This window comes from Equus przewalskii, chromosome 5, assembly GCF_037783145.1.
Source record: "Equus przewalskii isolate Varuska chromosome 5, EquPr2, whole genome shotgun sequence".
NCBI lineage: Eukaryota > Metazoa > Chordata > Mammalia > Perissodactyla > Equidae > Equus > Equus przewalskii.
Window position 1 is genome coordinate 75888709 of NC_091835.1, and position 15035 is coordinate 75903743.

The following is a 15035-nucleotide window of genomic DNA, read 5'->3' on the forward strand; positions in this document are numbered from 1 at the left end:
CACATCCTAACCAACATTTGTTATCTCATCTTTTTGATAGCCATTCCAAAAGGTGCGAGAATGTGAGCCATTCTCTCATGGTGGTTTTGATTTGCATTTCCCTTGTCATATACCTGTTGGCCATCTGTATGCCTTCTTTGGGAAAATGTCTATTCAGTTCCTCTGCCAATTTTTTAATCAGATTTTTTTTCTACTGAGTTATATGAGTTTTATATGGATATTAACCCTTTATCAGATAAGTGATTTGCAGTATTTCCTCCCATTTAGTAGGTTGTCTTTTCATTTTGTTGATGGTTTTGCTTGCTGTGCAGCAGCTTTTTTTTTAGTTTGATGTGGTCTCACTTGTGTATTTTAGCTTTTGTTGCCAAATCCAAAAAATCATCACCAAGACAGATGTCACGGAGATTACTGCCTATGTTTTCTTCTAGGAGTTTATGGTTCCAGGTCTTATGTTCAAGTCTTGTATCCATTTTGACTTAATTTTTGTGTATAGTGTTAAGATATGGGTCGAATTTTCCCAACACAATTTATTGAAGACACTACCATTTCCCCATTGTATATTCTTGGCTCCACTGTCATAAATTAACTGACCATATTTGCATGGATTTATTTCTGGGCTCTCTATTCTGTCCCATTAATCTATGTGTCTGTTTTTATGTCAAATACCAAACACCTTTGATTACTATAGCTTTGTACTATCGTTTGAAATCAGGAAGTGTGATGACTCCAGTTTTGTTCTTTCTCAAAATTGCATTGGCTGTTTGGGCTTTTTTGTGGTTCTACACAAACTTTAGGATTGTTTGTGCTGTCTCCGTGAAAAATGCCACTGGAATTTTGATAAGGATTGCATTAAATCTGTAGGCTGCTTTGGGTAGTATGAACATTTTAGCAATATTAATTCTCCCAAAACATGAGCATGGAATAGCTTTCATTTACGTCTTCAAATTATTTTGTCAATGTCTTACAGTTGTCAGTGTACAGGTCTTTCACCTCCTTACTCAAATTTATTCCTAGATATTTCATTCTTTTTCATGTAAGCGTAAATGGGATTGTTTTCCTTAGTTTCTCTGATAGTTCATTATTAGCATATAGAAAAGCAACTGATTTTTGTATATTGATTTTGTATCCTGCCACTTTACTGAATTCATTCATTAGTGCTTACAGTTTTTTGGTGGGCTGTTTAGGGTCTTCTAGAAATAATATCATCTGTAAACAGTGACAGTTTTACTTCTTCCTTTCCAATTTGGATGTCTTTTACTTCTTTTTCTTGCCTAATTGCTCCAGTTAGGACTTCCAATACTATGTTGAATAAAAGTGGTAAGGAAAGCTCCCAGCTTTTTATCATTGAGTATGACATTAGCTGTAAGCTTATAATATATGGTCTTTATCTTGCTGAGGTACATTCCCTATATATTGACTTTGTTGAGTTTTCATCATAAATGATGTTGCTTGTTCTTTTTCTTTTTAATTAATTTTACCTCTTTCTTTTTCTTTTTTTCCAAGGAAGATTTGCCCTGAGCTAACATCAGTTGCCAATCTTCCTCTTTTTGCTTGAGGAAGATTTGTCCTGAGCTAACATCTGTGCCAATCTTGCTCTATTCTGTATGTGGGTCACTGCCACAGCATGGCCACTAACAAGAGGTGTAGGTCTGCGCGTAGGAACCAAACCCAGGCTGCCGAAGGAGAGCTCTCCAAACTCAACCACTAGGACACAGGGCCATGTCCTCAAATCCTTTTACTGCATCTACTGAGATATGATTTTTAGCCTTTATTTTGTTAATGTGGTGTATCACATTGGTTTGCAGATACTGAACCACCCTTGAATCTCTAAAATAAATTCCACTTAATTATGGTGGATGATCCTTTTAACATACTGTTGAATTCAGTTTGCTAATATTTTGTTGAGGATTTTTGCATCTATGTTCATCAGGGATATTGGCTTGTAATTTGCTTTTCTTGTAACCTCCTCATCTGGTTTTGGTATCAGGGTTATGCTGGCCTCATAAAATGAGTTTGGAAGTGCTCCCTCCTCTTCTATTTTTTGGAAGAGTTTGAGAAGGACTGATATTAATTCTTCATTAAATGTTTGGTAGAATTCACCAGTGAAGCCATCTGGTCCTGGACTTTTGTTTGTTGGGAGGTTTTTGATTATTGATTCAATCTCTTTACTAGAAATGGGTCTGTTCAGATCTTCTGTTTCTTCATGATTCACTCTTGGTAGGTGGAATGTTTCTAGGAATTTATCCATTTCTTGTAGGTTGTCCAACTTGCTGAAAAACAATTGTTCATAGTAGTCTCTTATGAACCTTTATTTTTCTGTGATATCAGTCACAATGTCTCCTCTTTCACTTTTGATTTTGAGTCTTTTTTTTCTTGGTGAGTCTAGTTAAAAGCTTGTCTATTTTGTTTATCTTTTCAAAAAAACAGTTCTTAGTTTTGTTCATCTTTTCTATTTTTAGTCTCTATTTTACTTATTTCTGCTCTGATCTTTGTCATTTCCTTCCTCCTACTAATTTTGGACTCAGTTTGTTCTTTTTCTAGTTCCTTGAGGTATAAAGCTAAAGTGTTTATTTTAGATCTTTCTTGTTTCTTAATGTAGGCATTTATCGCTATGAAATTCCCTTTTAGAATTGCTTTTACTGCATCCCACAGGTTTTTGTATTTTATATGTTCCATTTCCATTTTCATTTGTCTCTGGGTACTTTTTAACTTCTCTTTTGATTTCTCCTTTGACTCACTGGTTGTTCACTAGCATGTTGTTTAATCTCCACATATTTGTGAATATTCCAGTTTTCTTCTTGTAATTGATTTCTAGTTTCATACCATTGTGGTTGGGAAAGATTTTAGATATGATTTACATCTTCTTAAATTTATTAAGACTATTTTGTGGCCTAACATATGATCTATCCTGGAGAATGCTCCATGTGCACTTGAGAAGAATGTGTATTCTGCTGCTTTTGGATGGAATGTTCTATATGTCTGTTAAGTCCATCTGGCCTAATGTGTCATTTAAGGCCAATGTTTCACTTTTGTCTGGATGACCTATCCATTGATGAAAGTGGGGTATTAAAGTCCCCTATTACTGCACTGCTATCTGTGTTTCCCTTTACATCTGTTAATATTTGCTTCATATATTTAAGTATGCCTAAAATTTGCCCTTTCCTTATCTCAGTTAACATACCACCCAATCACCCAAGACAGAAACTGAGAGTCATGTATTCACAACTCCTTCCCACTCCTTCCACATTTAACCAATCTTCAAATTGTGGTACCATCTCCTGGATCCATCTCATCTTCTCGGCTCCTCTCCTTTCTTGTCCACTCCAATCACTTCTAGGCAGAGAATTTAATTAATGGGGCAATACCTCCAGAGCTCATTTTTGCCTCCAGCAAAGCAAGTGGCTATGTTCCCAATGGTAGCTGTTCTGTCAGCCTTCATCCCTAAATAACTAGAAGTCTCTAACCTGTCCTTGATGGACATGTAGTACAAGTGAGAAATAAGCAGTTGTTTGAAGCTACTGAGATTTAGGGTTTGTTTCTTACCTAGCATACCCTGGTCTGCCCTGATTTCAACATCTTCTGCATAGACTACTCTAACAGCCTCCTAACCAGTGACTCTCTGTCTACTCTAAATTCCTTATAAGTATTTCTCCAAACTGCTACCAGAGTTGTCTTTGTAAAACAATTATTCCATTTCTCCAGTTAAAATCTTCAGAGGTTCCTTTCTTCCTCAAAATATTCCAAATTCCTTAATACAGCTCTTAAAGCCAACCATAAAATCAGGCTGTATACACATCCTCTCCAGCCATTCAAAATACTGCTACCTCTCCATACATACCATATTCTTTAATACTCCTGGGTCTTTGCTCAGGCTATTCTATCTGCTTGAAATGACTTCCCACCCTTACACCACTTCACCCTACCTCTGCCTGCCTAGCTATACAAAACCCCTAGTCAGCTATCCCCCCCATTCTCTCAACAGCTATTCAAACTTGGCTCTCTTCTCAAGGCCTCCTATTTTGCCAACCCTCTTTACTCAAACACATCAGCCCCTAACCCAAAAGGATATGTCTCCTACACCACAAAGATTAAGGCACTCCCTCAAATTCCTTTTTCAGATACCAAACACTTGTCCCCACCTCTTTTTGACCTTTTCTTCTTTCTTAATGAAGGAGATAATAATTCTACCTCTGCTCTGGATTTCGTCTTCTCTACATGCTCAAGGACTTCATTATCACTACTCTCTACTGTCTTGCTCATTCCCTAAATATATAAATATGCTCAAGTTGCTCATTTTAAAAAACTCTTCCTTGAACCCCACATTTGCTCACTACTGTCCTCTGTCTCCACCTCTTTGCAATCATCTGGAAAAACAGGGCTTATTTGCCTTTTCTTTCCCACCTCCTATTTATTCCTCAACCCAACACAATTTGGCCTCTGTCCTTATCACTCCAGAGACCATGCTCTCACTGATGTCACTAATGACTTGAAGGTGAAATTCAATAAATTCTTTTCTGTCCTTACCATACTTGACATTTCCACCACACCTGACATGATTGCCTTCCTCCTCCTTGAAACTCTCTTCCCTAAGATCCTGTCATATGCACTTTATTGGTTTTCCATCTACCTTCCTGGCCTCCTCAATTTTCTTCCAGGGCTCCAGTGCCACCAGCCACACTGTAACTGTCAGTATTCTCCAAAGCTCTCTCCTCAGCCTTCAGCTCTTCAGTCTTGATATGATCTTTAAATGACCCAAATCCATCACTTCAACTACAGCACATATACTGTTGACTCCCAAATGTCTCTCCAGCCCTGATTTCTCTTTCCAACTCCAGACTGATACATCTAACGTTCTATTAACCATTTCCACATGGTTCCACAGGTACCTCAAATTCAACCAATCCAAAACCAAACACCTCATCTTTATTGTCAAACATGCAACTTCCTGTATTCCCTAACTCATAAACGATATCACCATCCACCATGGTATGGAACCCAGAAAACCAGGAGTCATCCAAGAGCTTATCCCTCTCACTCACCCCTATACTCAAACACACACATCTCCAAGTCTAACAAATCCTACCACCTAAATATCTCTTGAATCTATTCATCTCTGTGCACTTGTAGTACCACTTCAGACTCTATTTCTTACCTGGATTATTTTGACTGCCCTTAAACCGGACTCCCTAATTCTAGTTTATTGTCTCTAGAGAGCTCTTTTGGCACAGGAGCAATCACAATCCTAGCAAATTTAACTTAAGTGTGAGCAGACACTCAAAATGGAACGTACAGAGGGAAATATGGTAAGGTAAAGACAAAGAGGAACCATGCTTCATGGAAACTGGGTCAAAAGAGGCAGACAAAATGAGAGGTTTGGGATGCCCTGAAAGGGTTCCAGAACATGACACCTAAACCAGTGAGGGTTTTTGTTTTTGTTGTTTTGAGGTGGAGAGGAGTTCAGGGGAAACAATGGTATATCTGAAGGCAGCAAGGTAAGAGAACAGGGAGGGTGAAGGAAAAAGTAATTCATCTGTAGCTGAAGCCTAACCCTGAAAGCAAATGGAAAAGAGCAAAATATAAGGCAGATGAGGTAAGACACTCAGACTTAAAAAAATAAAGCCTAGCCTTTGTAGTGGGAACAAGAAAACATTAAAAGGTTTTAAGCATGAGAAAATAGATTTTAGTTTTCTTTGGCTGAAGGGTACAGAACTAAATGAAAGACTGGAAAGAGCAAGACTAAGGCAGGAAGGCCAGTTAAAGGCCATCAGAATTATCCAGATAAGAGATGATGGTCTTCTGAACTAAGGAAATGGCAATACTGATGGAGAGAAATGGAAAGATTGAAGAGAGATTGAGGAGGTAAGAGTCTACATAACTTTAGAATTACTGGATGTTAAAGAGTAAGAAGGACTCAAGTATGACATCCAGATTTCCAGCTTATGCAACCAGGTGGTATCATTAAGAGAAAAAAGAGAGCCAGCCCTGTTGCAGAATGGTTACGTTTGCACGCTCCGCTTTGGTGGCCCAGGGTTTCGCAGGTTCAGATCCTTGGCACAGACACGGCACCACTCAACAAGCCATGCTGAGGCAGCATCCCACATGCCACAACTAGAAGGACTCACAACTAAAAAATATATACAACTATGTACCAGGGGGGCCCTGGGGAGAAAAAGGAAAAATAAAATCTTTAAAAAATAAATAAATAAAAGAAAAAAGAACAAATTTCCACGGAAAAATTATTTTTGCTTTGGTCATGTTGAATTTGAGGTGCTGCATGACAGTCAAATGGAGATCTTCAAGAGACCAGTGAATAAGTGAGCCTAGAGCTCAGGTGAGAGATCAGAACTGGAGATAGAGACTCACAAATTGTCATTGTATAGTAACAGATGCTAACTGAAGTCATCAGGATGGATGAGACTGACAGATTGTGTAGAGTAACGTTTTTCTAATCATCATCCAAGACAACTGACCAGAGACATCAGAACCATGAATGTTTGTTAAAATACAAGTTCCTGGGCTCCATCCCAAGCCTACTAAATCAAAATCTCTGGGGATAAGACCCACGGACACACATTCCATTTATTCAATAAATGTGTACTGAGTAACTATTCTACGCACTAGGAATATAGAACTTATAAAATAAATAAGGTCCCTGTTCTTGGGGTTTAAATTCTAGCTGTGAGCCAGACTACAGACAAGAAAACAAACAAGATAATGTAAAATAGTGGTAAATGCTGTGGACAGAATGAAACAGAGGAATGTATGATGCAGCACAAAGAGGAGGTTAACTATTTTGGATCAGGTGAAGTTCTATGGAGGAATTATTTGAGCTGAGACCCGAATAATGAGAAGAAGTAAGTCAGGTGAAGATCTGAGAGAACAGCATTTCAGACAGAAGGAACTACAAGTGCAAAGCCCTCGAGGCAGGAAAAAAGCCACTATGGCTAGAGCAACAGGAAAGTGTGGTACAAGGTAGGTCAGAGAGGCTGGCAGGGGCCAGACGATGAAGGCTTTTGTAAGCCACATTCTTAACAAATTCTCCAAGAGATGCTTATGCCATTAAGGTTTAAGACCCAGAGTTAGGGAGAATACAAAAGAAACCTTAAAGAAAACACATATTCAAGGGATGAGCAGGAGAAAAAAAGCCAGGAATGCAAATGGAAAAGAAAGTAGTGTCACAAACACTTCAAGAAAAGAGAAGGGTCAACAGTGACAAATGCTGCAGAAAAACTGAATAAGAGGATGAAAAAGGGTCCATTCAACATAATAACAAGGTCCACTATTTTCTTCCCAATGATTTTGATGGCTGCAGGGAGCTGCCTCCACCAATAGCATTAGAAACACTAAGTGACCACTTCTTGTGGGGGTGTACATTCACCTGCTACCCATCTATAGCACATTGTTTCCTAGAAGTTATCAGCTGGTTACAGTCCTAGATTTTCTTCTTCCTTTTTCCCAAAGAATCACAGAGGAAGGGTAAGGAGAAAGAATATTTGTGAGTATAGAGGAAATGTATTTCACATGTATCCATTACTAAATTTGGACTGTCACTGCCTTGATTACTTTCCTCCTAGTTCTCTGTTCTGAAGCTTTCACAGTCTGAATTACCCTTCTCCAAGGAATAAAGAATTACCTGATGACCATAATGCTGCTCACATGCCAAAACCATGCATAAATTCTTACAACTGACATATACAACAAAAAACCTGCTACCACAAAAAAATATGAACTGCATACTTGGAAAATCTAGTCTTTTAATATAAATGTTGACACCACTTTAAGATCCAATGAGCTTCTAGGAAAGAGAAAAGTGCTTTGCGGATATGAAATGTGGTTTTGATAATTAATAATAATAAACACTGCAACACAAATGTCGTTACTAACATGAAATATACCCAAAGCATCCACATTGGAAGATAATGGACCAAGTGGCAGAGGAAATTAGTTAATGAAGTTAAAACAGTCTCTCTATCCTGTACATTAGACAAGAACGGTAGAGAAGACTAATAGTGGGAGCAAAATTACCTCCAAAAAATCAAGATAGACGGGGCTGGCCCCGTGGCCGAGTGGTTAAGTTCGCGCGCTCCGCTGCAGGCGGCCCAGTGTTTCGTTGGTTTGAATCCTGGGCGCGGACATGGCACTGCTCATCAAACCACGCTGAGGCAGCGTCCCACATGCCACAACTAGAAGGACCCACAACGAAGAATATACAACTATGTACCAGGGGGGTTTGGGGAGAAAAAGGAAAAAAATAAAATCTAAAAAAAAAAAAAAAAAAAATCAAGATAGAACTTGACTAGCCTACAGACCAGTCTTTTCTCTTTCTTTTCCCATTACAGACTCACAATCAACACATACCAACTAGAAATAAACTGAGTTCTTTTACACCTTGTTGATCACCTCACTTATCTTTACACTTCTAGCTCTATAGGATAAGGACTCAAGCTGAGATCTTTCGGGACCTGTATAACTGTATGGGTGCAAAACTATAGTTTTTACTTGCTTGCAAAAGATTCTGAGGTTTTCAATGGGGGAAAAAAGCTGTAAAACATATTATTAATACATATAGAGAAACGGAAGAATTGGAATACTGGTCTAAGTCAGGGAAGAGACCTTACAGGAGCATTTGACAACTAGCTTCATTTTTTCCCCCAAGAAAATATCCAGAAAAGCCTGAAAATTGTTTCCCACGAAAACTGAAGTCTTTGACAATTTAGAAAAGTCACAGTGTGACAAGTAAGCAAGCAATTAAAGGGAACGAAAAGATTTTTTGTTTTTGTGGTTAACGAACTAAGGAGAAATAGAACAAAATGAGTCCTTTAAAAATACCAAAAGTGTTTTGACTATTGGGAGACATGACCGCCTGAGGCTTTTGCACCTTTTCTCCTTATTGTCTCTCATCTCTAAGCTGGAGTTTCCAATTTGATCAGTTCTTCTTTAAAAGCACAGGAAAGCCCTCTGGGAAACTTGCTATCAAAACCAGAAAGCTGAAACAGCTTTTCCAGTATAGGCTCACACAACTAAACAACTCACAAGAGATCCTGAACCTAGATTTAGCAAAAAGAACACCTAGATTTAGGAAGCATCCCAGAATCTTTCCTTTCTTACACCCCCAAGTAAAAATGATGAAATCAGTGCAGATTATTGTAATTAAGGACTGTCAACATTAATTTTTTAACTATTGGAGAAAACAGATATATGCTAAGAAAATCTAAGGGAACTCAAAGAGGAGTCAAAACAGAGCAAGTTATGAAATCTTTCCTATCTATATCAGTTTTCAGAAACTCAAACTTAAGAAGGAATGGACAGTAAGTACTGGAGAGATAGAACAAGTGCTACACTGCTAAACCGGCAACCATGGTAAGAACAAAAGTTAACCACTAAAAGATTATTAAGTGGAATGTTTTCTACACGGAGGATGAGAAGGATACAGCTGGAGGAAAATACTGAGGCCACTTTGTATGAAGGTCTCTGAATCAGGCTCACCAACTATATTCATGCATATATATTCAAGCCATGAGTCCAGTTATTTTTACTATTTGTAAGTTGGCAGCACATTCCAGAGGGACACTCAGAGTCTCTTATCCAATCTTATAAGGAGGCTTAGAAAAACAAACAAGCAAAAAAAATCCCACACACGGTTTCACGAAATTCTGTCCTCTGTACTTCCTGGGACCATGTAAGCAAAATGCAACACTTTTTATCCCTTCCTCATAATCTGCTTTTTCCTGAAAGCTGTCCTCGAATTCATAAAGACATCTAGCACAGGAATAAGCGCTGCATCGTTCAGAAACCATTACCTACACTAAAACATGGTCAGTATTCAGCATTTATCTATAAAAGGTGAGAACATGGCATAGAGATGTTTAAGTATCTCTGGGGCCTGAAAAAGACTTCCTGGAAACTTTGTGAAAGGATTTAAAAGGGGACAACAGAAATCTGGTAGAGCTTTTATCAACCTGCCTAAATTATGTCAGAAATTATTCACAAAATGAGAACTCTTAATATACTTCTCATGCTGTTGCTTCTTTACACTAATAATATCAGAACCAAATCCAGTCCAATAGATACAAGATCCCCAAGTCTTCCACCCCCTACAAACCATTCTCTCATAAGCCTGGAAGCTTTCAATATCTTGGCAAAGCTTTAAGCAAAAACCCCAGGCTTTGCCACCAGCATTCCCACAAAATGTTAAAAGCAGTGCCTCACCCACTTTGCCTTCCTAAACTAGAGAACAGTGGCCAGGACTGCCCCAAAGAGAAATCTCATCCAGGCCACTCTGGCCAGAAGGTCAACGAAGGTAACAAATGCACCAATCAAGAAAGGAAAGGAGAAAGGAAAAAATAAATTAGGGATTACCCACAGATCTCAGGGGACCTGCTCCTTTTATCTTCAGACATAATATAGAATTTAGTTATTAAAATGCCCCCCAAAATGATTTGTGAAAAAAAAAGATTACATGTTCCCCAGAACCAAACACTCCACCACTATTAGAGAAAATTATTCTTACAGTTTTTGAGCTCAACTGTCTCCACATGAAAGAGAAAAAAAAAATCTAATGCATACAGCCCGGACCATAAATACTAACATCTTCAGTCTACTGAAAAATTCAAAATGGAACCAGCTTGTTCAGCTCTCTGGGGCCAAAAAGGCAAGGATGATGATATTTGCCTCATCAGGGATGTGAACAAACCTCAAAGGAAGAGCCTGAGCAGTAGGTAAAAATTCTAGCTACCTGAGATCTGATATAATCTTCCTCTAAGACCACCAACACCAAAGATCCTCCACATACTCCATCCTCTCTACTTTCAAAGTGCTTTCATTCAATGACCTAAAAGCATAAGACTTCCGTCAAAAGCAAAGCAAGGCAAGAACTGACAGAAAAAAATCTCAAGTTCTTTCAATGAGTAGTTTACAAAATCCTAGAGAAAATCCATTCCACACCTCCAAGGACAACCAGTCATGATCAGAAATCCACGACAATGAGAGAGTTCAAGAATAAAACAACTCCTTTTTACCTCGTCAGTCAATAAATTTGTTGAGCACAGACTGCATGTCAAGTCTATCCTAAGTGCTGAGGATACAGCAGTTAACAAAACAAAACTATCTGCTTACATGACGCTTACTTTCTAATGGAGGAGACTAAATGTACACTATGTTCTTGACTGAGAAGGGGTAAGAGGAAAGGAAAGCAGACAAGTGGGATAGGGAATTATACACAAGTATGTTGGGGAGGGGCTTTGCAATTTAGATAGCCAAGGAAATGTCACTGTTAGAGTGACATTTGAGTAAAGACCTGAAGGAAGTGAGGAGACAAGGCCATGAAGCTTTAAAGGGGAAAAGTGATCCAGAAAGATCCAAGGAGCAAGTGCAAAGGCCCTGAAGCAGAAGTGTGCCTGGTGTGGTTAAGGAAGAGCCGGGAAACTGGTATGCTGGGGGAAAAGGATGCTACAGACCTCGGACTTTAAAGGCAAGTGTAGAGTCTTGGGGTTTTATTCTGAAAGGGAAAGGAAACCATCTCCTCTTTTGACTCCTTCCCATTAAAAAATATCAGGCACCCTGTTTTTATTTACAAATTTTTTAAATTTTGCTTTAAACTGTGGCGGTCTACCATATGGATCATATAGTGGACACAAAGACAACTGGAACCACAACTCTGAAATTTAACTTGTGCCCACAGTTGATCACACCTCAGGGAAGGTTCAGTTTCCTCAACCCTGTAGAGAACAGCAACAGGGGAAGAAAAACACAACCAAAGAGTGAACTGAATTAACCTAACCTACCACTTTCCACCACTATTTAAACCATTTTTGTCTTGCTGCTCCAGGCTCCACGAAGGGGAACGAAAAAAAAAGGAAATATTGGAGGAAAAGAGAAAAAAAAGAAAAAAGAAAAAAACGCATTAGGAAGAAAAAGGAGCCACAAGCAATTAACTGAAACGTCAATTTGCCTATCCAAAAATACAATAAAATGCCAAGAATTTGTGATATTCCTAAAGTGGAACCTGTCACCTCCCTCCTCCCCAGTCTCCATGTTGCCTCACCAACATCAGACAGGACTCAGGCTTCTCAATTTTAGTTAAGTCTATTTGAAAAAAAATATATACAAGGACATTCATCCGACTGGGATTTGAGTTTAAATTTCCCCTTCTCCAGTTCAATGAACTTCTGGGGCTATTATTCGGTCATTTCTCATCATTATCCAAGATCAATTCCCTTTGAGTGAATGAATATTCTGTGGAGTTGCTAAGCTCATGGTCATAAATGTTGAAAGATGTGGGCTCCACAGGAAACCAAAATTGGGAAGAGTTTTCAGAGGCTCCAGAACGAGTTACGAGCACAGTGTAGGCCCAACTTTTAAGCTCCAGCAACATCTCCCTGTATGTTCCAACTCCATCCCCGTCCCCTAATAAACTCGACCACCGGCTCGATGTGAAGCACTCCAACACCTCTCCCTCCCAATTCTCCGCCGCTCAAAGGGGAGCGGAGCCCCAAGAAACGCATGGGGCTAGTCACCCCCAGGCACTCCAAGGGCGCCACACGTCTCAGGGCCCCCAGCACAGGCCACAGGTGGCGCCGCCCCCGCCCGCCGCCCCGCGCCCCCCGCGGCTCGCCTGCGCTCCCCGCGCGCACTCGGGGCGTCTCTGGCCTCGGGCCGTCCTTCACGGGAGGCTCCGGCCGCGACCCACCGCCCCGGGGCCCGGGCAGCTGCAGCGCGGGGAGCCCAGGCCGGGGGCCTCCGCCCGCCCGCGCGGCCGCCACGCCCCCTCCCCACGGGCCGCCCGCGCCGCTCGCCCCCTCGGCCCGGAGGTGGCCTCACCTCACGCGGGCCGCCGCGGGGAGGGCGCCCGCGTCTCCGCCCGCCGCCCGGGCCCACGGCCGCTCGGCTGCGGCTCGGCCCCGACGGCCGGCGGCGGCGCGCTTCAGGGGGCGGGCTCTTCTCAGCAGGGGTTTCCCCGGGGCCCCGGGCGGGGGAGCAGGGGGGGCTGGGGCGGGGGAGGGGAAAGGGGCTTGGGAAGGAGGGGGGAGAGGGGGAGACAAGGGGGGAACCAAACCCGGAAAGGGAGAAAAGGGGGGAGGGGGAAAATCAGAAGGGGAAGAAAGGCCCCGAGTCCGCCCCCCGCTGCGGCCTGCGCGCTACGTCACCACGTCCGGCGGAGTCGTCAGCGCGTCCTGCGCCCCGTGCGTCTCTGTTTCCTGTGTGCCTCTCTCACGCCGGCAGACGCCCCCTGCCTGCTCACCCACCGCTGGCGCTCAGGCGCGCGCTCTTGTCCAACACACGCGCACGTGCAGCCGCGCTCGCTCACTCTCTCGCTCGCTCGCTCCCTTCACGTTGTCCGCCTCAAGCCACCAGCCTAGATACACTGCGATCTTCGGTGCACCGTAACCAGTCAAGCCCGTCATTCCCCCTAGAGTTAAACATAATACTAACTGCGAAGTAATTTAAATTTACAGAACACTTTCAAAATAGCCTTTCACTTAGGACAGTAACTCCTGCACCCAAAAGAGCATATATGCAATAAATATTCGCAGTATAAATGGACAAAGATCATGTGGTAGGTAAATGTACGTTTTTTTCCAGATGTAAAAATGTGACTCTAAATAAAGCAGGTTTAAGTCTATCCTCTTAAAATCACTTCTTACCACTACCCCCCTCTAAGATAGAGTTCTTTTTCTTGAGTCATCTCAACTTTACAACCTCCCCCATTCTGTCCGTTCTAGGCAGAATCAATTTAGTTATTGATTATGTGTATTTGGATCATTTACTGACCAACTCCCTCAGAGAAGCGTTGTAGTCTTACACGGATAGAATTCAACCGTTAAGTATTTGCTATGCGACAAAAACTGCGGCAGGCAAAAATAATAATCAAATCATTCTAGTACAATCTAAGTGCTGTAATGGAGAGGTGCTCAATGTGCTATGGAAACACAAGAAGGAGAAATTAGTTCTCAGAGGTAAGGGAGATTGAGTAAACTACGGAGGAGCCACAGGTGAAATTTCAGCTAACCTTGAAGAACACAAGTAGGAGTTCATCAGAGAGGCAAGAATAGAGATTCCTGCAAAGTCACAGAGGTATGAAATTCTTCCTTCCTTCAAGGACCAGCAAGTTCCAGGTTTTCAAGTTGGAGGCAGGGGGTAGTGATGGCCAGGAGGAAATATTAGCTAATATTATATTATGTATGTATGATATAGAATATGGAACATTCTACATCTATTATTTCAATTTGGTCCTCAAAATAATAGGTACTGTTGTTACACCCATTTTGTAGATAAGGAAACCTGAGGGACTAAAGGCCTAGATTTTGAACTGAGACAGTTTATCTTCAGAGCCTACTCTTAATCATTACATTATTAGAAATGTAACTGGAAAGGGCAGGTTACAAAGGACAGAGTAGAACAGTCAGGTCTTCCTGGGACAAATGCAGTAACTGAAGAACAGCTAAGGCAGAAACATGAGGCATCCACCCCTAAGAGAAGCCTTCCTCTGCTTCTCCCCCTTTTGCTCACCTCTCATTCCCCCAACTATTTTCCAGAGAGAAGGGGAGCAGCTGAAGTCATCCTAGGATTTGAGGGAGCCTGGGAACTACATACTGTAGTCAAGACGTGAAGCAAATAGCAATATAACTACCTCCCCCAATTCAAGATAAGGTTATCATCCAAGAAAGAAATTAGGACTATTAAAATGTTGGAGATGAGATCAGTCCCTGTAGACTGGGGTGGGGAGTGACTGCTAATGGTGCAGGGTTTCTTTTGGGGGTAATGAAAATGTTCTTAAGTTAGATAGTGGTTATGGTTGCATAACTCCATGAATGAACTAAAAACCACTGAAGTTATACACTCTAAAGGGTGAATTTTATGTTATGTGAATTATATCTAGATAAAACTGTTATTTTTGAAGTAAATAAATGAATTTATACTAGAAACTAATAAATCTACCTCTATCCCAGCCCTTAAAAAAAATGAGAAAAAAAAATCAGCCTCTATAGAAGAGAGCTAAGAAACTGTGACATAAAGACCCAATCAAGGGGCTGGCC

At 41.1% G+C, this 15035-nt stretch overlaps 1 protein-coding gene across 28 annotated transcripts in view; it reads right to left on the reverse strand.

Annotated features, from left to right (window-relative positions):
• The window catches only part of R3HDM2 (R3H domain containing 2), a 124624-nt gene extending 111481 nt beyond the window's left edge, over positions 1 to 13143 (reverse strand). For 12 of the 28 annotated variants that reach the window (XM_070621818.1, XM_070621815.1, XM_070621808.1 and 9 more), the window contains exon 1: positions 12820 to 13133. The gene's annotated coding sequence lies outside the window, so the exon portion shown is untranslated. Of the gene's footprint in view, positions 1 to 12819 lie in introns of all 28 variants that reach the window. The other 16 variants (XM_070621803.1, XM_070621794.1, XM_070621779.1 and 13 more) reach the window with 12 other exon arrangements.
• Between the last annotated feature and the right edge of the window lie 1892 nt (positions 13144 to 15035).